This window comes from Canis lupus, chromosome 10, assembly GCF_048164855.1.
Source record: "Canis lupus baileyi chromosome 10, mCanLup2.hap1, whole genome shotgun sequence".
NCBI lineage: Eukaryota > Metazoa > Chordata > Mammalia > Carnivora > Canidae > Canis > Canis lupus.
The window spans coordinates 38,870,310-38,894,213 of record NC_132847.1 but is presented as its reverse complement, the minus strand read 5'-3'; the positions used below and the strand labels follow the sequence as shown (position 1 = coordinate 38,894,213).

Genomic DNA, 23,904 nt, shown 5'->3' with positions numbered 1-23,904 from the left:
TTTGCACAGAGCTGCTGCGTCCCTAGTGCCTTTCAGAGGATCCCTCATCCCAAGGTGGCAGGGGATAAGCCGAAGCTCCCATCTTTTTCCCTTTCGCCCCAGACACCTTTTGTCCAGACCCCGCGAGGGCAAACTGTTCTGATTTTATGTGTAAGCTCACTGAGTGCAAGAAATGTAGCAAAACAAGTCATTAAATCCTGACACTTTATTTTACAGATGAGAAAAACAGAAGCCATGAAAATAAATAACTTCCTTATCCATCGTTAACTTTTTCTACTCCAGCCTCTAGCCTCAATTCAGGGCAGAGCCTCCAGTCAGTGTTAATAAATACAGATGGGAATGAAAAATGGAACAATTTATTACTGTCACTGATGCTGTATCCTTGTCACATTGGGTCTGATGTTCAAGAGCCTTCACCTAAAAGCCCTGCATTAAATCTTGGATTGTGCAGGACCCAAACAGTTGTCCTGATGTGAATAACACTTAACATAAGATTTTGGGCCTTTGCATGCTGCCAGTAGCTTGGGCCCCCACTTAGCATAGACAGGGCAAACAAGCCCTTTCCTAGAGATGAGAAACCAAGGGAAGACACCTTCATTTCCTTGCTCCCAGGTTTGTCACCTACACCAACTCTACAACAAATATACAGAGAGAAGCACACTTTTGTCTCTCGGAGGTGGAATGCATAGGGCTTTATCCCCCCTTATCCCCGCTTCCCATAGTTCTCTTCAAAGTACAGGGGCCTCTCCCTGCAAAAACTTCTTCTTTTGGCTCAACCCTGTTAACCCAATCTCAGGAGAAGGAGGAGGGGACTTAACCAGATGGGTGGCTCACATTAGGCTCTTACAGCTGGGCCCCTTTTGTTAGTTTCATCCCAGCTGGAAATGCTTCAAACTTCCCTAGAAAAATCCTGCCAGCTCCAATGCCCAGCTCCAGTGCCACTCCTTTGAAGTGTATCCCCAAGCATCCCGAATGATTGTGTGACCACATGAACTTGGTCTAACATGTATTGATATATGATTCTTAAGTCTTTGAATGTAGGTTTTTATCTTTGTTTTTATAACTCGTAGCAGATAATATAGCCACTCACTAGATATGGGCCAACTGAAATTTTAAAAGCCTGTTGAATTTTATTTTTTTGAAGATTTTATTTATTTATTTGAGAGCATGCACAAGGAGGGAAGGAGAGGCAGAGGGAGAGGGAGAAGCAGGCCCAGGCACCCCAAGACTAATGAAATTTTAAAAACTAGATCCAGCAGAGGGCCAGAAAGCCTGGAACTGGCTGAACTTCTCTCCATCTGTGCACACTGTCCTATGGTTATCATTGCTACTTCCCTGCTGTAGTCAAGCCTGGATCTCCAGGTTCTTGTCAATTCTGAGAGTCCCTGATGGCCTTCCCATAAATGACCCTTTGTTTATTCAGCCGCTACAGCTTTCTGTGACATGCAATCAACAAACTCCAAGTGATTTATCCCCTTTACCCCTCCTAAACCCTATAATAATTTTCTAATCCCAGTTCCATTTCTTGTTTGGATCTGGCAACTCAAATACATCAATTAAGCAACTGCAGTTCCTGCTAAGCTCTGCATTAGGGTTCCTTCTTAGATGAGGGAGTGGGCAGATTGAGTGACAAGGAATTTAGTCCCTTAGCAAGTGTCAGTTCTCCCTGTAAGACATTGACATTCTGATTTACAAATCAGACCTTTGGTTTATTTGATAGTATGTGTCAGGCTGCCAGGGCCGGAACCTCCCAAGCCCCTGGGAATTGGCAGCTAAATGCTGGTAAATAAATGCCAAGCAACTAGACTCTGAGACAGCAGTGCCCACTCCTAAAATGAGCACAACCTTAATTAAATATAAATTGTTAGGGCATCTTTACCATTGGCTTACTTTTTCTATTCCTGGATGGATGTTATCATCACCGATTCCAAAGGCCTGCTGTTACCCCTGAACTACCCTGATCTGGGTAGTCAGCCTGTTAAAGTCTTGTGATAAAGAGGCTAGGTTCTATTTCAGTAGATAGTGAGCCACGCAGAGAAAAGCCACTCCTTAGTCACAGTGTACATCCTACTCTGTCATCTCAACGATGCATTCTCTTGATGACGGAGAAGTCCAGGTGGGAACGGAAAGATAATTTCGTTCAGCAAACACCTGTCAACAATTTGAAGCATTGAAGCACTCAGAGTACAGTCTTCCAAAATTCTGTCAGCATCAGCTTTACATATGAAAAACAATAATGTATTCTACCTTATATTTTCAATATATTTTATATTAATTATATATTATGTTATAATATATATTTTTAATAAGACAAAAATACATATTAAAAGGGATAAAGAGTAGATAATTTGCATATCTAAATAAATCATTTACCTTTGGAGCCTTTTTGTTTTGCCTTTTAAAAACTTATTGGTGGTTTTATTAAATGTGTACAACTGGGGTCCCAGGTGCCTCAGTCAGTTAAGCGTCTGCCCTCAGCTCAGATCATGATCCCGGGGTCCTGGGATCAAGCCTCCCATTCGGCTCTCTGCATGGCAGGGAGCCTGCTTCTCCCTCTGCCTCTGCCTGCCACTCTGCCTACTTGTGCTGTTCTTGCTCTGTCAAATAAATAACTAAAATCTTTTTTAAAAATGTGCGCAACTGGGACGTCTGGGTGGCTCAGCGGTTGAGCGTCTGCCTTCGGCCCAGGGTGTGATCCCGCAGCCCTGGGATCGAGTCCCAGGGTGTGATCCTGGAGCCCCAGGATCGAGTCCTCGCATCAGGCTCCCCACAGAGAGCCGGCTTCTCCCTCTGCCTGTGTCTCTGCCTCTCTCTCTTGTGTCTCTCATGAATAAATAAATAAAATATTTTTTTAAAATGTGCACAACTTGTATTATCTCTGGCTCACACATACAAACTTGACTTCAGTGACAAGTCATATTAATGCTATTTTAAAATTGCATTTCAAACATGTAAGTTAACAGTCAAATACCACTGTCTTGAGATACTGATGTTCTTTTAAGATCCAGTCACAGGAAGTTTGCCAAATAAGGACTTCCTTAGAAAAAAGATCTTGAAAATGTTTTTCGTTTCCTATAAATAGAGTTGAGTTGAATGGGCCGGGGGTTGGACTTTGGACTGCAATTTTTAAGATACCCCTAACTCTGAAGGTGAATGACAGAAAGGAAATCCCACCACAGCTAGCAAGCATAAGACCGTTGAACACGCGTAATAGTAAGGAACCCCTTTGCTCTGTGGAGGCAGAACTGGCTACAGAGAGGAAGTGGGAAGAACAAAGACAGATGTCCCCATTGCACTCGCCACCCCTTCCCCCCTACACACACACCCACCAGGAGAAGTCCTAAGATGAAGAGAGAATCTGTCATTAGGTCGGGGGACAGCAAGGGATCTGCTCACCTTTTTTTATGCCAGGGAGTTGCAGACAACTTTCAAGAGAAAAGGGAAGGAGCCACTTAAATGGCTTAAATGGTGAGTCATCGTGGAAATTTAAAGACTCACTGAGACCAGTCACTGAAGGAGGCAGGAAGGAAGGGACGAAAAGCCAAATGGAAAGGTCACCTGGTAAAAGAGGAGGAATGTCTCCTTCCCTGAACAGGGTAGTGGTGGGAAGGTGCGGAGGGATGAAGCCCTGATCAATGAGGAGAGGAAGTTCTGGCCACAGGCGGGACAGCAGTGAATGGAGGTAAGGGAGATGCCTGATGGCCCATATCCTCAGACTGTGACCACACAGCATTGAGGGCCATACCCCATCTGGCTACTTCACCACTTCTCCAGCCTGTGGCACCAGCACCCCCAGCAGTATTCTGATAGCCTTATCTGTGCTCAAAGTAGTGCCTTATAGTTTCCAGCCTCTGACCAGGTCTCTGCATGCACTTGTCCTCTTCCCTGGAAGAGTTTTGTCTTCTGCTTTACATCTGTATATCATTTAGATATCAATTCAAAAGGCTTCCCTGGCCTCCCAACAGACCCAAATCTCACCATTATAGTCTTTTAAAAACTAAGTACCACTCTCCTCTGATGCACTTCATATGGCTGTGATTTTGCACGTATTTGTGTGATTTTTATGTCTTTCTCCTCCCTTCTCACACCACTCTGCAAACCCCATCAGGGCACATATCGTCAGGGTTTGTGTCTCACTGCATGTCCAGCATATTATTGAGGGCCTAGCATACAGGAGGTGCTCTACATGGCATTTCACGAGTGAATGAATGAATGAATGAATGATGAGTGGGTAGAGAAGCTTTTGGAAATTTAGTAAGACTTAAAAAAAATTAAGGTGTTTCTGAGGAACAGTGATGGCCTAGTTTCATGTGCCCAGCTAACCATGATGTAGGGTCCCACAAATCAATAGGAAGGCTGCTGAGTGGCCAGCGCATGAAAATCGGTGAATGGATGACAAAGTATACACTAATAAGGAAAATGTGTGTGAAAGAATTTCAATCTAAAATGGATCCAGAGGCTATAAAATGGAAAAATCTCACCCATGTGCCCTTAGGGAAAGAAAATTTAAGGACTGAGAGACTGATTTCCCATAAATGTCTGATTTACAGAAAACTGATAATGTTGGAATGTTCTTAAATGGTAGGGAGTTGGTTGGGGGTTTCATCGTATCAGCTTTGGGAAGTTTTGTTTATGGTTTCCAGAGGTAAGAACATGAACTCACCCAGGGAGGCCTGGTCTCATGAAATTGGCTGAATTGAACTTTATTTGTATGACTAGACTGGTTTTTGTCTGGTTGGAGAATTTTTCAAAGCTGGTTTCCATTTGTTTTTTATTTTGACTAACTGAACTCACTCCTCTTTTCATACTCTGCCCATAATACAGCCTATCCCTAACCCTCAACAGACCTGCCTGTAGCTGACCACAGAGAATGTGTTGGGAATTGTAACTCCTCTGCTATTCCTGAATAATTCATCTTTTTGACAAGTTTGAGCTTGCCTTGGTTTACCACTTCTTTTAGGCTGACATGTGTTATGAACCCAAGGGAGGAGTCCTGGTGAAAAGGCTTCATGGGGGTAAGGGTGGGGTGAGACAAGGATCCGAAATTAACTTTCAACCTGTCTCAAATTTCATCATTCATGGAGTCTCAGGATAGAACAATAGATAGACATTCAAGCCTGAGCCCAGACATACAAGAAAAGAACTCTCAAATTCAGAATGAAGATGAGAAAAGAACCTGTAACCAATAAGACATTATAAGACGTACAGGTGTCACAGCATGAGGGAAGGGCAGGGTAGCTGACACCCATATATAATAGTACAACCTTCCATCTATCTGCACATGACACAAAGCCCCACCCTTTCAAGACTCCTTCTGAAGCTACCCTTACTACTTTTCCCCCCAGAGATCTTCCCCAAGTATCCAGTCCTGTAGTGCTCAAAATGTAGCCCCCAGACAAGCAGCAGCAGCAGCAGCACCTAAAAATTTGTTAGATTAGTGAATTATTGACACCCTACCTCTGACCTGCTGGTTGGACAACTCTGGTATGGGGTCCTGTGATCTGATGTAACCAGTCCTCCAGGTCCTCGCGAGGCTCCAGGTTGAGCGCTGGTCTCCCACCAGTTGCAGTGGGAATGCTGAGAAGGGTGGGAGTTTTGGGCCAGGAAGCTCAGACAGCCACATGGAAGTTTTCCCCTTTATAAGCCCATTGCATCCTCACAATGGGCAGGTTATTTTTATTTCTATCCTATAAGAAAAAAAATTAAGGGAAAATTACTAAGCAGTTTAACCAGAGATGTGGGGCCTTTATCAGTTTGCTAGGGCTGCTATAACAAATCACCCCAACCTGGGTAGCTTGAAACAACAGAAATCCACTCTCTCACAGTTCTAGAAGCTAGCCATCCCCACTCAAGGAGTCAGCAGGGTTCATTCCTTCTGAGGGCTGTGAGGGAGAATCTGTTCTGTGCCCTCCATCTACTTCTGGTGACAGCTAGCAATCCTTGCTGTTCCTTGGTTTCTAGATGCTTCACTCCAGTCTCCATCTCTGTCTTCCCACAGTGTATTCCAGACCATGTGTGTCTGTGTCTAAATTTTGCTCTGATAAGGGCACCAGGCATATTGAGTTAAGGTCTCACTCTATTCCAGTAGGGTCTTGTCTTAATTTAGCTCATTACATCTGCAACAAACCTATTTCTAAATAAAGTCCCATTCTGAGGTACTGGGGATTAGGATTCATTTGAGAACACACCTCATTCCTCAGCATTCTTCACTTCCCCTACCTTAGGAACACTTGGTGGATTTCCACACTTGGTGGATTTCCTCATCTGATGCCACTGGTGGAGAAACTCACAAAGAGGGCTACCTTACCCCCCATCACAGTGTGTGTCCCCAAAACAGTGATGTTTACATCCATCCACAAGGTATTTTCTGAGACTCTTCTTTCCCATTCTGTAGCTGGTGCCCTTAAACACAATAGTTTCCTCCTTTCTCTTGGATTAATATCTACCGATTTAAAGACATAGTTTAGAGTAGAGAACATAATACCCATCATCCATACCACAATCCTCTGTGTTCGCTTTGGCTGTAGCTGTGTCAAACGACCCAACCAAGGTAGTAGGGGACACACCTAGAGGAAAGGGGATCTAAATTCAAGACTATAAATTCAGAACCACTCTGGAGTTTTGGATAAGCTTTTTTGGACTCACAGATCTTCCTAAAGAGAAACTGAAGATGTTTGTAATCTACTTATGAGTAACTTGGACCTTTAGGCATTAAACAGGAAGGGAGAAGGAGTTCACAATTCCGTATCCACCAGCTCACCACTCACACCTGCCTTCAGTAAGCCCTGTTAGCCAGAGGTGCACCTTGTACTTCAATGATGTCTGTTTAAGAATCATGTTAGCCAAACAGTGCCCAAGTGGTTCAGTCGGTAGAGCATCTGACTCTTAGTCTGGGCTCAGGTCATGATCTCAGGGTCCTGGGATCGAGTCCCCCCTTCCCCTGCCTTAGGCTCCCTACTCAGCCAGGAGTCCTCTTGTCACCTTTTCCTTCTGCCCCTTCCTCCTCATGTTCTCTCTCTCTCTCTCAAATAAATAAATAAATAAATATTAAGAAAAAAAAAAGAATTGTGCTAGCCAAAAAATGATAGAGCATTCGGACCTAGATTTTATCATGAAATTCTTTTAAGTACAAGTAAACATTGAGAGATCTACACTGGACAATATTTTGAAAGCTCCAGATAGTTCCATGAATTCAATTAAAGTGCGGAAGAAACTAAATGAAAGGATCAACCCCAAAATAATCATCACTTCTAATTTCCTCCACTTCATTGAACATAAACTATCATCAAATTTTCAGTTGGATTCAGGGAGAGGCATTGATATGTATTCTGCAATCAAATTGTTCTCTCTCATTTAGCTTGCATTTGTCTAATATTTTATATTATGTAAAAAACCAAATATGAACTTTTAAATTTTTTGAAATCTCTTTTAATACTTTGAAAATTATCATTCTGGTTGGTTATTGCAAGATTGCTGGAATATTAATTTTTCTCACCATATTTTATAGTGATAAGTTACTTAAAAACTCCTTATCTCAACTATTCAAGATGAATGTCAGCTATTTTAAGAAAAATTTCCAAAACAAGCCTAAGACCCAACAGGAAAATGTACAAAGAATATGAGTTCACTGAAGTTATATAAATAATCATTATGTGTATGAAAAAATCCAGTTTCACAAGAAATGGTATTAAAATAAATAATTCCAAGTTCAGTGTATTGGCCAAGATTTTAAATGTAATATTTACTTTAATGAAGATAGTGTGAAACAAATGTCCTATATACTTCTAGGCTGAGTTAAATTGGTACAATTAATGAAAAGCAGCTTGGCACCTCATGTCAACTTAAAAACTGTACCCTTAACTTTATATCCAAAAAGTATCTTACTTAAATAGAAATTCAGGCAATTAGCCATTAGGGAATTGCAAATCAACACTATAATAAGATAACACTTCACATCCGCAAGGATGGCTACTATCAAAAAGATATATAATAGGGGCACCTGGGTGCTCAGTGGTTGAGCATCTGCCTTAGGCTCAGGTCATGGTCCTGGTGTCCCAGGATCGAGTTCCACATCAGGCTCCCTACGGGGAGCCTGCTTCTCCCTCTGCCTATGTCTCTGTCTCTCTTTCTGTGTCTCTCATGAATAAATAAACAAAATCTTTTTTAAAAAAAGATAATAATAATGTTGGTGAGGATGTGGAGAAATTGAACCGCTTACGCATTGCTGGTGGGAATACAAAACGGTGAGGCCACTTTGGAGAACAGCCTGGTGATTCCTAAAATGGTTAAATATAGAGTTACCATTTGACGCAGCATTCCCAATCCTATGTGCATACCCATGAATAATCAAAACATATGTCCACACCAACTTTTACATAAATGTTCATACCAGTACTATTCAAAATAGCCAAAAGTGGAAACAATGCAAGTGTCCATCAACTGATGAGTAGACGAATAAAATGTGGTGTAGCCATATAAATGGATGTGTATAACACTATCTGGCAATAAAAGAAATGAAGTACTGATACATGCCATGATAAGGATGAACCTTAAAAATAGTATGCTAAATGAAATAAGCCTATCACAAAGAACTACATATTATATAATGCCATTTATATAAAATGTCTAAAATAGGCAAATCTTTGAAGATGGAGAGTGGATTAGTGGTTACCTTGGGCTGGAGGTGGGAGACAGATAGAGGGATTGGGGTTGATGTCTAAAAAGAAGGCTTTCATTTGAGGGTAATGAAAAAGCTCTAAAATACACTGTGGTGAAGGATGTACAATTGGTTCCAAATCCCAGATTTGCCATTTTGTGGTTATAGGATTACCTCTCCCACTCAGTGTTCTCCGGCATTGTCTTCCTCAAAACCTCAACCCCTCTCCAATTCTCAGCGCCAAATAAAACTCTCCATACCCAGCCTGCTGTCTCCTGTTATGCTTCTTTTCCATCTGCCCCTATTCTTTTGTCTTTCCCAGAATCCAATTGGTGGATTCCCAGTGCCTGGAGCCACAACATAGCACGTAGGACCTGAGCTAGCACAGAGAACTACCCTTAAAGAGGATGGAAAAGAGCCAGCAAGGAACATCCCCTCTGGTTAGCAAAGCACAGGAAGGCTATAAGCATCACACGATTGTAATTTGGAAGTCCAGTTTCCAAAAAGAGAGTCGAGAGGTTCATTTCTTTCTTTTTGTCTGGATACCCTCCCCACTCTCTTCTTGTCTCTCTTTCCCCTCCCAGCTCCTGTCCATTGAAATCAGCCTGCATCCAGGTGATACACAAATGCCTTCCCATATCAGCTCAGGAAGGCGAACCCAACTTCTCTGGTCCAGCACAGCCTGGTTGGAATCACTTAATTCATTCTCAGGGTTCTTAGTGGCATCAGTGGGAAGGTATGAGTCAAGGTCAAAACACACATTCTAAAGCGGAAGCTAGTAAGAATCCATCACATAAAATATTAATAGCTACTATTTGAGAATCTTTCTGTGTATGACATTTTATGGACATTACCTCATTTAGTCTTCATACAGCTATATGCTATAGGGGTTCTTATCCCCATTTTATGGATGAGGACTTTGCAATTTGGACAAATCAAGTAACTTTGCCCATGGTTACAATTTGGAAAGAAGTGGAGGAATTCAAACCTCACTCTGTGTGTCTCTAAGAGCTCTTCTTCCACCAGCTTTGCTTCTGCCCCAGAACAATGTGCCTAGACACAGGCTTGGCTTCCAGAATAATGTCCAGGACCCAACGCAACTTGGAAAAGGAAAGCCTTTCAGAGGCTAAACTGATAAAGTACAAGAATGAAGCTCTCTGGTGGTCTGCATGATGAAGATTAGAATTTGAGGAAGGTCGAGTTGGGGAGGCTTATATGTTAGGAGACTTTCACTTGACATTTGTTAAAGATAGGCTTTTTTGAAGAACAGATGGTTGCTGGTGTGGACTAATCCATCCTCTCCATATTGATTCAATTCCTCCTCACCCAAGTTTGTCTACACCAAAGGATGGACCATATTCAGATGTCTTCTTTTACCGGCCCACATTCCTTGGCCCCTGTTGTAGAGGATATGCCTGTAGTAATTTATTTTTCTCTTCTGAACAGTTTGGAGCTGTTACCATAAGGCCACTAAAAACATTCTTAAAAATAAATAAATAAATAAATAAATAAATAAATAAATAAATAAAAATAAAAACATTCTTGTCCGTAGCACTCTTGACACTCAAATGCAAACATGCAAACATACCTGTTGAATATTTACCCAGGAATAGAATTGCTCAGTTATGGAATTGCATATACACATCGCATATGCTCAATTTTATTAAATAACTACAAATTGTTTTACCAAATGGTTGTACCAATTCAAGAGTTCACCAGCAGCTTTTGATAGCTTCCTTTGTTCCTCACTGGAACTTGGTATTGTCAGTCATTTTGACTAGCTGTTCTGTTTGATACATAATGGTATCTCACAATTTTAATTTGCATTCCCTGTATTATTAATGAAGTGGTGATCATCTTTTTATATTTTTATTGGCCATTAGAAAATTCTCATTGGTGAAATATTGTTTAAATCTATTGCTCATAATGGATTGTCTTTTTTAATTGATTGTAGACAATCCCAATATTTTCTAGAATTAATCCTTTGGTCAGCCCTTTTTCACAGTGTCCTTCTCAGGGTTGGGTATTAGGGCTATGCTGGTATCATAAATCATATTTGGTATGATCCCTTTTGTCCTAATCTCTGAGAGAGTTTATATAATATTAGTGGTATTTCTTTCTTAAATGATTGGGAATTCACTACTAGGGTAACAGGCCCAAAGTTTTTCCCGTGGGAAATAAATGATAGGGTTAGTATTTCTAATACTTGCAGAGCTATTTCTTCTGTATCAGATTTATTATTTTCCATGGAATTAGTAAATTTCATCTACATTTTTTAAAAGATTTTATTTATTCATGAGAGACACAGAGAGAGGCAGAGACATAGGCAGAAGGAGAAGCAGGCTCCATGCAGGAAACCCAATGATGGGACTCGATCCTGGGACCCAGGGATCACTCCCTGAGCTGAAGGCAGATACCTAACCGCTGAGCCACCCAAGCCTCCCATTTAATATACATTAAAAAAATATTTTATTCATTTATTTTTTTAGAAAGAAAGAAAGAGAGAACACAAGTGGAAGGAAAGAGAGGCACAAGCACACTCCATGCTCAGTGTAGAGCTAAGGGCTTGACTTCACAACCCTGAGATCATGACCTGAGCTGAAATCAAGAGTCAGGTGTTCAACTGACTAAGCCACCAAGGTACCCCAATTTTATCTACATTTTTAAATATATTGACATCATGTTGGTCCTTATATTCCATATATTTAATGTTGATAAGTTCTATATTGATGTTGCTTTCTTCATTCCTGACATTGGTTATATTCATCTTCTTTCTCCCCCTTTATTTTTCTTGATCTGTCTGAGCAGTTTTTCCAATTTCGTGAGTTTCTTAAAAGAAGCAATTTTTGCTTTATTGATTTTCTCTATTTTATATTTGCTATTACATTAATTTTTTATCTTACTCTTATTTTTTCTTTCCTTATACTTTTTCTTTAAAGATTTTATTTATTTATTTATTTATTTATTTATTTATTTATTTATTTATTTATTTATTTATGACACAGAAAGAGACAGAGACAGAGGCAGAGGGAGAAGCAGGCTTCCCCAGGAAGGCCAATGTGGCATTTGATCAGGTACCGGGGATCATGCCCTGAGCCAAAGGCTGATGTTTAACCACGGAGCCACCCAGGCATACCTTTCTTTCCTTATACTTTAAGGTGGTATTCTTTTCTAACTTCTTGTCATGATGGTTAGCTCATTAATATCCAGCCATCTTCATTTACAGAGTGACAAATTTCCCTTTAAGCGTGGTTTTAACTGTAACCCACCAGATTTCAATACATAATAATTTAAATATTCTATTCAAACTATTTTCTAATTCCTTTTATAATTTTTGCCTTGATCCATGGGTGATTTAGAAGAGTATTGCAATATTTTATAAATGTCCCTTTATAATTTATTTCTAGCTTAATTCCATGGTGGACGCAAAACATACTCTGTTCCATCAGAATCTTTTGAAATTCTTGAGATTTGTGTCAGGCTTCAGCATATAGTAAATTTTTGTAAATGTGCTGTATGTTTTTGAAAATCATGTACCTTCTGTTTTTGTGGAGTCCAATACTCCATGGTTGTTTGCCAACTAGGTTGTTTAATTTTCTATGTCCTTTTTAATTTTTGTCTGTCTTACCAATAACTGACACTGTTGTGTTAAAATTTCCTACTATGAATATAAATATTTCTTCTTGAACTTTTTTTACTCTGAGGTTATTAGTGACGTAAAATTTAGCTTTATTATACACACCTGGTGAGTAAAATCTTTTATTCTATTAATCATAACCTTTATTTTAAATGCTTTTTAATTGTTTTTTAAATTTATTTCTTCATGATAGTCACAGAGAGAGAGAGAGAGAGAGAGAGAGAGGCAGAGACACAGGCAGAGGGAGAAGCAGGCTCCATGCACCGGGAGCCCGACGTGGGATTCGATCCCGGGTCTCCAGGATCGCGCCCTGGGCCAAAGGCAGGCGCTAAACCGCTGCACCACCCAGGGATCCCCTAGGTGTATCTTTTATAGACCTTATACATTTTAATCTAGTTTGAAATTTTTTTAACTTAATTAGATCACTTAGTTTATTTACATGTAATATAATTTCTGATGTATTTGGTTTAAAACTATAATTTTACTGTGTTCTCTGCTTGTTCCACTTCTTTATCTTCCTCTTTCCTGATTTTCTTAACTTGCTTGGATTGACTCAGTGTTGTTACATTTTTTGTTATTACATTTTTTTCCTACTATCAGTTTCAAGGTTATAAGCCTTTTGACTATCCTTTTTAATGGTTAAAAAGTTTAAAATAGGGGCGAGGAGCAAGATGGCGGAAGAGTAGGGTCTCCAAATCACCTGTCTCCACCAAACTACCTAGAAAACCTTCAAATTATCCTGAAAATCTATGAATTCGGCCTGAGATTTAAAGAGAGACCAGCTGGAATGCTACAGTGAGAAGAGTTCGCGCTTCTATCAAGGTAGGAAGACGGGGAAAAAGAAGTAAAGAAACAAAGGCCTCCAAGGGGGAGGGGCCCCGCGAGGAGCCGGGCTGAGGCCGGGGCGAGTGTCCCCAGGACAGGAGAGCCCCGTCCCGGAGGAGCAGGAGCTGCACCGACCTTCCCGGGCGGAAAGGGGCTCGCGGGGAGTTGGAGCAGGACCCAGGAGGGCGGGGATGCCCTCGGGTTCCCCGGGACACTAACAGAGCAACTGCGCGCCCAGGAGAGTGCGCCGAGCTCCCTAAGGGCTGCAGCGCGCACGGCGGGACCCGGCGGGACCGGAGCAGCTCGGAGGGGCTCGGGGGCGGCTCCGCGGAGGGGGCTGCGCGGCCCCGGGAGCAGCTCGGAGGGGCTCGGGCAGAGGAAGAGGCTCCGTGCGGAGGGGGCTGCGCGGTTCCAGGAGCAGCTCGGAGGGGCTCGGGCGGCAGCTCCGCGGAGGTGGCTGCGCGGCCCGGGAGCGCGAATCCAACAGCGCAGGCTCCGGAGCACAGGGCGCCGGGACACAGCCCAGGATCCCGCCTCCCCCGGGACAGGCAGAGGCCGGGAGGGCCCAGGACAGCGAGGACGCTCCTGCCCCAGCTGAGCAGAGCAGCGGCCCCGCCCCGGAGCCTCCAGGCCCTGCAGACAGAGAGCTCCGGAGTTCCTGCCGGAGCTGAATCCAGGTTTCCAGAGCTGCCCCGCCACTGGGGCTGTTCCTCCTGCGGCCTCACGGGGTAAACAACCCCCACTGAGCCCTGCACCAGGCAGGGGGCAGAGCCGCTCCCCCAAGTGCTAACACCTGAAAATCAGCACAACAGGCCCCTCCCCCAGAAGACCAGCTAGACTGACTGACAACTTCCAGGAGAAGCCAAGGGACTTAAAGTACACAGAATCAGAAGATACTCCCCGGTGGTTCTTTTTTTGTTTGTTTTTGTTTTTGTTTTGTTTTGCTTTTTGATTTGTTTCCTTCCCCCACCCCCTTTTTTTTCTCCTTTCTTTTTCTTTCTCTTTTTCTTTTTTTTTTCGTTTTTTTTCTTTTTCTTCCCTTTTTTTTCTCTTTCTCTTTTCTTTCCTTCTTTCTCTCCTCTCTTTTTCTCTTTTTCCCAATACAACTTGCTTTTGGCCACTCTGCACTGAGCAAAATGACTAGAAGGAAAACCTCACCTCAAAAGAAAGAATCAGAAACAGTCCTCTCTCCCACAGAGTTACAAAATCTGGATTACAATTCAATGTCAGAAAGCCAATTCAGAAGCACTATTATACACCTACTGGTGGCTCTAGAAAAAAGTATAAAGGACTCAAGAGACTTCATGACTGCAGAATTTAGAGCTAATCAGGCAGAAATTAAAAATCAATTGAATGAGATGCAATCCAAACTAGAAGTCCTAACGCGGAGGGTTAACGAGGTGGAAGAACGAGTGAGTGACCTAGAAGACAAGTTGATAGCAAAGAGGGAAACTGAGGAAAAAAGAGACAAACAATTAAAAGACCATGAAGATAGATTAAGGGAAATAAACGACAGCCTGAGGAAGAAAAACCTACGTTTAATTGGGGTTCCCGAAGGCGCCGAAAGGGACAGAGGGCCAGAATATGTATTTGAACAAATTCTAGCTGAAAACTTTCCTAATCTGGGAAGGGAAACAGGCATTCAGATCCAGGAAATAGAGAGATCCCCCCCTAAAATCAATAAAAACCGTTCAACACCTCGACATTTAATTGTGAAGCTTGCAAATTCCAAAGATAAAGAGAAGATCCTTAAAGCAGCAAGAGACAAGAAATCCCTGACTTTTATGGGGAGGAGTATTAGGGTAACAGCAGACCTCTCCACAGAGACCTGGCAGGCCAGAAAGGGCTGGCAGGATATATTTAGGGTCCTAAATGAGAAGAACATGCAACCAAGAATACTTTATCCAGCAAGGCTCTCATTCAAAATGGAAGGAGAGATAAAGAGCTTCCAAGACAGGCAGCAACTAAAAGAATATGTGACCTCCAAACCAGCTCTGCAAGAAATTTTAAGGGGGCCTCTTAAAATTCCCCTTTAAGAAGAAGTTCAGTGGAACAGTCCACAAAAACAAAGACTGAATAGATATCATGATGACACTAAACTCATATCTCTCAATAGTAACTCTGAATGTGAACGGGCTTAATGACCCCATCAAAAGGCGCAGGGTTTCAGACTGGATAAAAAAGCAGGACCCATCTATTTGCTGTCTACAAGAGACTCATTTTAGACAGAAGGACACCTACAGCCTGAAAATAAAAGGTTGGAGAACCATTTACCATTCGAATGGTCCTCAAAAGAAAGCAGGGGTAGCCATCCTTATATCAGATAAACTAAAATTTACCCCAAAGACTGTAGTGAGAGATGAAGAGGGACACTATATCATACTTAAAGGATCTATTCAACAAGAGGACTTAACAATCCTCAATATATATGCTCCGAATGTGGGAGCTGCCAAATATATAAATCAATTATTAACCAAAGTGAAGAAATACTTAGATAATAATACACTTATACTTGGTGACTTCAATCTAGCTCTTTCTATACTCGATAGGTCTTCTAAGCAAAACATCTCCAAAGAAACGAGAGCTTTAAATGATACACTGGACCAGATGGATTTCACAGATATCTACAGAACTTTACATCCAAACTCAACTGAATACACATTATTCTCAAGTGCACATGGAACTTTCTCCAGAATAGACCACATATTGGGTCACAAATCGGGTCTGAACCGATACCAAAAGATTGGGATTGTCCCCTGCATATTCTCGGACCATAATGCCTTGAAATTAGAACTAAATCACAACAAGAAGTTTGGAAGGACCTCAAACACATGGAGGTTAAGGACCATCCTGCTAAAAGATAAAAGGGTCAACCAGGAAATTAAGGAAGAATTAAAAAGATTCATGGAAACTAATGAGAATGAAGATACAACCGTTCAAAATCTTTGGGATGCAGCAAAAGCAGTCCTAAGGGGGAAATACATCGCAATACAAGCATCCATTCAAAAACTGGAAAGAACTCAAATACAAAAGCTAACCTTACACATAAAGGAGCTAGAGAAAAAACAGCAAATAGATCCTACACCCAAGAGAAGAAGGGAGCTAATAAAGATTCGAGCAGAACTCAACGAAATCGAGACCAGAAGAACTGTGGAACAGATCAACAGAACCAGGAGTTGGTTCTTTGAAAGAATTAATAAGATAGATAAACCATTAGCCAGCCTTATTAAAAAGAAGAGGGAGAAGACTCAAATTAATAAAATCATGAATGAGAAAGGAGAGATCACTACCAACACCAAGGAAATACAAACGATTTTAAAAACATATTATGAACAGCTATACGCCAATAAATTAGGCAATCTAGAAGAAATGGACGCATTCCGGGAAAGCCACAAACTACCAAAACTGGAACAGGAAGAAATAGAAAACCTGAACAGGCCAATAACCAGGGAGGAAATTGAAGCAGTCATCAAAAACCTCCCAAGACACAAGAGTCCAGGGCCAGATGGCTTCCCAGGAGAATTTTATCAAACGTTTAAAGAAGAAATCATACCTATTCTCCTAAAGCTGTTTGGAAAGATAGAAAGAGATGGAGTACTTCCAAATTCTTTCTATGAAGCCAGCATCACCTTAATTCCAAAGCCAGACAAAGACCCCGCCAAAAAGGAGAATTACAGACCAATATCCCTGATGAACATGGATGCAAAAATTCTCAACAAGATACTGGCCAATAGGATCCAACAGTACATTAAGAAAATTATTCACCATGACCAAGTAGGATTTATCCCCGGGACACAAGGCTGGTTCAACACCCGTAAAACAATCAATGTGATTCATCATATCAGCAAGAGAAAAACCAAGAACCATATGATCCTCTCATTGGATGCAGAGAAAGCATTTGACAAAATACAGCATCCATTCCTGATCAAAACTCTTCAGAGTGTAGGGATAGAGGGAACATTCCTCGACATCTTAAAAGCCATCTCTGAAAAGCCCACAGCAAATATCATTCTCAATGGGGAAGCACTGGGAGCCTTTCCCCTAAGATCAGGAACAAGACAGGGATGTCCACTCTCACCACTGCTATTCAACATAGTACTGGAAGTCCTAGCCTCAGCAATCAGACAACAAAAAGACATTAAAGGCATTCAAATTGGCAAAGAAGAAGTCAAACTCTCCCTCTTCGCCGATGACATGATACTCTACATAGAAAACCCAAAAGTCTCCACCCCAAGATTGCTAGAACTCATACAGCAATTCGGTAGCGTGGCAGGATACAAAATCAATGCCCAGAAATCAGTGGCATTTCTATACACTAACAATGAGACTGAAGAAAGAGAAATTAAGGAGTCAATCCCATTTACAATTGCACCCAAAAGCATAAGATACCTAGGAATAAACCTAACCAAAGATGTAAAGGATCTATACCTTAAAAACTATAGAACACTTCTGAAAGAAATTGAGGAAGACACAAAGAGATGGAAAAATATTCCATGCTCATGGATTGGCAGAATTAATATTGTGAAAATGTCAATGTTACCCAGGGCAATATACACGTTTAATGCAATCCCTATCAAAATACCATGGACTTTCTTCAGAGAGTTAGAACAAATTATTTTAAGATTTGTGTGGAATCAGAAAAGACCCCGAATAGCCAGGGGAATTTTAAAAAAGAAAACCCTATCTGGGAGCATCACAATGCCAGATTTCAGGTTGTACTACAAAGCTGTGGTCATCAAGACAGTGTGGTACTGGCACAAAAACAGACACATAGATCAGTGGAACAGAATAGAGAATCCAGAAGTGGACCCTGAACTTTATGGGCAACTAATATTCGATAAAGGAGGAAAGACTATCCATTGGAAGAAAGACAGTCTCTTCAATAAATGGTGCTGGGAAAATTGGACATCCACATGCAGAAGAATGAAATAGACCACTCTCTTTCACCATACACAAAGATAAACTCAAAATGGATGAAAGATCTAAATGTGAGACAAGATTCCATCAAAATCCTAGAGAAGAACACAGGCAACACCCTTTTTGAACTCGGCCATAGTAACTTCTTGCAAGATACATCCACGAAGACAAAAGAAACAAAAGCAAAAATGAACTATTGGGACTTCATCAAGATAAGAAGCTTTTGCACAGCAAAGGATACAGTCAACAAAACTCAAAGACAACCTACAGAATGGGAGAAGATATTTGCAAATGACATATCAGATAAAGGGCTAGTTTCCAAGATCTATAAAGAACTTATTAAACTCAACACCAAAGAAACAAACAATCCAATCATGAAATGGGCAAAAGACATGAACAGAAATCTCACAGAGGAAGACATAGACATGGCCAACATGCATATGAGAAAATGCTCTGCATCACTTGCCATCAGGGAAATACAAATCAAAACTACAATGAGATACCACCTCACACCAGTGAGAATGGGGAAAATTAACAAGGCAGGAAACAACAAATGTTGGAGAGGATGCGGAGAAAAGGGAACCCTCTTACACTGTTGGTGGGAATGTGAACTGGTGCAGCCACTCTGGAAAACTGTGTGGAGGTTCCTCAAACAGTTAAAAATATACCTGCCCTACGACCCAGCAATTGCACTGTTGGGGATTTACCCCAAAGATACAAATGCAATGAAACGCCAGGACACCTGCACCCCGATGTTTCTAGCAGCAATGGCCACGATAGCCAAACTGTGGAAGGAGCCTCGGTGTCCAACGAAAGATGAATGGATAAAGAAGATGTGGTTTATGTATACAATGGAATATTACTCAGCTATTAGAAATGACAAATACCCACCATTTGCTTCCACGTGGATGGAACTGGAGGGTATTATGCTGAGTGAAGTAAGTCAGTCGGAGAAGGACAAACATTATATGTTCTCATTCGTGTGGGGAATATAAATAATAGTGAAAGGGAAAATAACGGAAGGGAGAAGAAATGTGTGGGAAATATCAGAAACGGAGACAGAACGTAAAGACTGCTAACTCTGGGAAACGAACTAGGGGTGGTAGAAGGGGAGGAGGGCGGGGGGTGGGAGTGAATGGGTGACGGGCACTGGGTGTTATTCTGTATGTTAGTAAATTGAACACCAATAAAAAAAAAAAAAGTTTAAAATATACATTCTTGACTTACTAGCATGCAATATTCATCAGCACTCTTGCCCTCCTCTTGGACAAAGCAGTGACTAGAATACTTCACCTCCATTTACCAGCCTCCAGATGTAGGTCTATAAGACATTTTTATTATTGTTTTATACAGCCAATATTCATTCAGATTTATTCATAAAGCCACTTTCTATTGCTCTTTCTTTCTTCCTGCTTCTCCTACCTTCCATCTGGGAACATTTTTATCCTGCCTAAAAAATAGCCTTTGGAATTTTCTTATGATTAGGTATACTGGTGATATATCTTCTATGTTTTGTTCATCCAAAAATGTTCATTTCCTTTGCATTCTTTAAGGATGAAAATAGAATTTTAGGTTGGCATTTATCTTCTTTCACCACTTTATTATAGTTTTTCATTTTCCTCTGGATCCCTTTATTTCTTATACAAAGTCAGCCCACAGTCAAATTTCTGTACTGTAAGGGTAATATGTCTTCATCCTCCCCACCCCTGGCTACTTTTAAGATGTTCTGTTTGTTGTTTGTTTTCATCAGTTTAAATGTGATGTGCATAGGTATGATGTTCCTTTCTTTTTTTTAAATTTTATTTACAGTTTATAGGACTTCTTAATCTGTGCCTTGATATTTTCACTGGTGTTGTATGCTGCTTAGTCATTATAGCTTCAATTAATTCCTTCTATAACATTCTTTGTAGGACTACAGTTACTCATATCCTAGACCTTATCACTACATTCTCTGTATATTTTACCTTCTCCTTTGTATTTTTTACCCTTTTGTCTTTCCATGCTTCATCCTTGTTTATCTCTCATTAATTATGTGTTCAAATTTTAATTCATTAGTTGTTTGAGCTATATATAAAAATAGAATTGACTTTTTATGTAGAGTTTTTATTCAATTAGCTTATAAATTTACTGATTATAATAGTCTAAATATTCTTTTGAATTTTCTTCATGAATGCCAACATGTGGTATATAACTGACAGTTACTTCTCCCTTTCCAAAGTTTTATTTCTTTTTCCTGACTCAACTAGCCTGACAAGGACCTTCAGTGAAATGGTGAATAACAGTGATAAAAGCAGGCATCCTGGGATCCCTGGGTGGCGCAGCGGTTTGGCGCCTGCCTTCGGCCCAGGGCGTGATCCCGGAGACCCGGGATCGAATCCAACATCGGGCTCCCGGTGCATGGAGCCTGCTTCTCCCTCTGCCTGTGTCTCTGCCCCTCTCTCTCTGTAACTATCATAAATGAATAAAAATTAAAAAAAATTTAAAAAGCAGGCATCCTTTCATTTTCCCTTGATCTCAGAGGAACGTTTTTAATATTCCCTCATGAAGTACTATATTTACTTATTCTTACTTTGTAGGTATCCTTTATTCTATTTTTAAAATTCCCATCTTTTGCCAGTTTTGCTAAGAGTTTTTTATGAACATGATTGAATTCTATCAAAATATTTTGACTGCATCTATTGAAACAATCATTTTATTTCCTTTATTCTTTGGTGACTTGATTCTCAAATACCTAAAAAACTTTCATTTCTGGGAAACGAACAACTTGGTCATACTGTGTATGCACTTTTTGCATATTGATGGATTAGATTCACCAATATTTTATTTTGGATTTTTGCATCGCTGTTCCTAAGAATAATTGGCCTATCATTTTCCTTTCTTGTAATATCTTTTTCAGGATTTTTGTTTGATTCCTTCAGACATTTGAAGGCACAGCATTCTAGAATCATCTTAGCACAATTTCAGGACTAGAGATAATTCCAACCTGACTGCATTTCCTGAGGGCACCAGGCTGATCCCGGTTTGCCTTTATTTCTAGGTTATGATCCTCTAGATGTCAACTCAAAACATGGACTTACCCACCACCATCACTGTGGCAGGTGTTAGGCTTCAAATTTTGTCTTCCTCAACTCTGGAAGTTTTAAAAAGTATTGATTGGCTCTCAGCCTGTCAGGTGCCTTTTCTAAAATTTGCAAAGCTCCTCATGGAAAAGCAGCTCCCAAAACCATGTTCATCTCTCTAGATTTCCATCATTTCCCAGGATTTTGGTCTAGCAGTTTTTCATTGCCTTGAGTCTCCAACGCTTTGAAGAGGATTTATAAAAGTATTGTGTTGAATTTATCATAGTGAGCACTGAATAATGTATATAATTGTTGAATCATTACATTGTACCCCTGAAACTAAAATAACACTTAACATTAATTATACTTGAATTAAAAACATTGGAGGACGCCTGGGTCTCAGTGGTTGAGTGTCTGCCTTTGGCTCAGGGCATGATCCCAGGGTCCTGGGATCGAGTCCCACATCAGGCTCCTTGCAGGGAGTCTGCCTGTGTCTCTCATGCATAAGTAAATAAATCTTCAAAAAAATGTATTTAGCACTACTACTTGCATTGGTCTTAGCAAAAGTTTGACCCAATGTTTTCTACACCATCACTGGAATCAAATGTTCCAGGTTGTTTTTAAGCAATTCAGTGGTTGCATAAAAAAAGGTTCTAAGATTTACTTGTGGTCACTAAAACATTCACTTCACAAAGAAATAACTGCCTTTCTCCTGCATACTGCAAAGGGTATTAGATTCAAAGTAAAGTTCAAAAAAATAAAAAATATCATTGATTATAGACCTGAAAAAGAATTTATCTATTGAATAATTTTATCCATGAAACAGTTTTCTTAACAGAGAAATCAATTTCTTCATTGCTGGAAAGGAATAAAGAACTGTGTTTATAGTGCCTAGAAACAATATATAAGATGTATCTTTTTTTAAAAAAGATAATAGGTTGGCATTTATGTGGGTGCAATGTAACTACGATGGGACTGAATGATAACTACTACCATTAATAATATCATTAAAATAATCAACCCCTTAATAAATGTCCACATTAGCTTGGTGGGTACTGGCTCTCAACCAATTCTCATGTTAAAAGAAAAGAAGGGGACCCCTGGGTGGCTCAGCAGTTTAGCGCCTGCCTTTGGCCCAGGGCATCATCCTGGAGTCCGAGGATCGAGTCCCACGTCAGGCTTCCTGCATGGAGCCTGCTTCTCCCTCTGCCTGTGTCTCTGCCTCTGTCTCTCTCTCTCTCTCATGAATAAATAAATAAAATCTTTAAAAAAAGAAGAAAAGAAGAAAGAAAGAAAGAAAGAAAGAAAGAAAAGAAAGAAAGAAAGAAAAAGAAAGATTAATGAATCAGGATCAGAGTCAGAAATAACATCCCCTACCTCATCCCCAGCCAGAAAAAATTAGAGTAGGTCTGGTGAATGACCACATTCCACAAAATGCCCTTTTGTTTAGATTTAGTCTTATTTCTACATTTTCAAATAGGTGTTTCCATTTAATAAGATGTTCTCTAAAAAGAGGAGACAACTAACAGTCTGTGTGCAAATGGAGTGTTAAAATAAGCTTCAAAGAAATCACTTGAGAAGACTCCCTGCCTGATGATCTATAATGCATGCACTTTCCTTCCATTCCTGCAGAGGAGCAGAAATGAGGCTCTTGCTGCCTAATAAATACATTCACAGAAAACATCACCCAATCCTTAGCAATCTCAAGAGTCAAAAATGAAGCTTTAGGGATACCTGGGTGGGTCAGCAATTGAGCAACTGCCTTCAGCTCAGGTCATCATGCCGGGATCCAGGGATCAAGTCCCACATTGGGTTCCCTGCAAGGAGCCTGCTTCTCCCTCTGCCTATGTCTCTGCCTTTCTCTGTGTCTTTCATGAATAAATCAATAAAATCTTAAAATATATAAGGCTTTAAAAAAACTTTAGGAACAAGGAATATGGAAGCAAAGTATATAGTATCCTGGAACGGAGCAGTGCAGTGACTGTCTTCCCATTATTCCAGCATGTTGTGACAACCAAAGTATTTGAATTTTCCCAGAGCTCTGATGCTGTGGGATAAAATGATCAATCAGTTCCATGTCATGACCAACGTAGAAAAAATCATATCTTAGAAGGTAATTGGTGAACATATGATTTAATCTAATCATTGGTGTTTTATCATCAGTGTCAGTGAATATTTATGGAGTTCCAAGAAATGTTTAGCCATGCATGCAAACACTTGCAGTAAAAAACAGAGAAGATTCAGTCCTTTCCCCCTAGGACATTCCATTCAAAAAGAGGAAGAAGTATATTTCTTTCTACAGGCAGATATCACTTTTATTTTTCTTTCTCCAACATAGGGATTCTTAGCATCTGCACTCTAAATGAAGATTATACTGATGGGATTTAAATGTGTTTTTGCAGAAATGGGGAAGAAAGCCAGCTTGAGGACTATGTACAAAGATGTTGTTCCAACTAAAGGGAATTTAAGACATCATGAATTGCAGAGCAAGAACTACATGCAACCAGGGGTCATGAAATCAGACACTGGGGATGCAGGCCAGGTCACATCCGTGAGAAGACAGGCTCTTTCCATTTCTTCCTGAAGTTTGAGACCCTTTCAGTTTGTTTTTTGTTTTCATAGACCCATGATTTCAGAAAAATATTTCTTTAAGAAAAATCTACCAGCAAGTCTGATGATAAATGGTAATCAATCCCCAGGCTCGGAGTGGGAAGTACATAGAGCAGAGTGGCAAGGGAAGATCCAGGGTTCAAGGAACCTAAAACTTACAGGATTATGGAGTCCTCATTAAGAAGAAAATACAAAATTAC

General features: G+C 40.5%; 1 long non-coding RNA gene across 2 annotated transcripts in view; it reads right to left on the bottom strand.

The window, feature by feature from the left end:
* Positions 1–1,688: 1,688 nt before the first annotated feature.
* The window catches only part of LOC140641488 (uncharacterized), a 62,546-nt gene continuing 40,330 nt past the window's right edge, over positions 1,689–23,904 (bottom strand). The window contains exons 2-4 of one of the 2 annotated variants that reach the window (XR_012038013.1): positions 8,219–8,276; positions 5,458–5,687; positions 1,689–2,151 (exon numbers count right to left, since the gene is read on the bottom strand). This is a non-coding gene — a long non-coding RNA (uncharacterized lncRNA). The remainder of the gene's footprint in view (positions 2,152–5,457; positions 5,688–8,218; positions 8,277–23,904) is intronic. The other variant, XR_012038014.1, reaches the window with a different exon arrangement.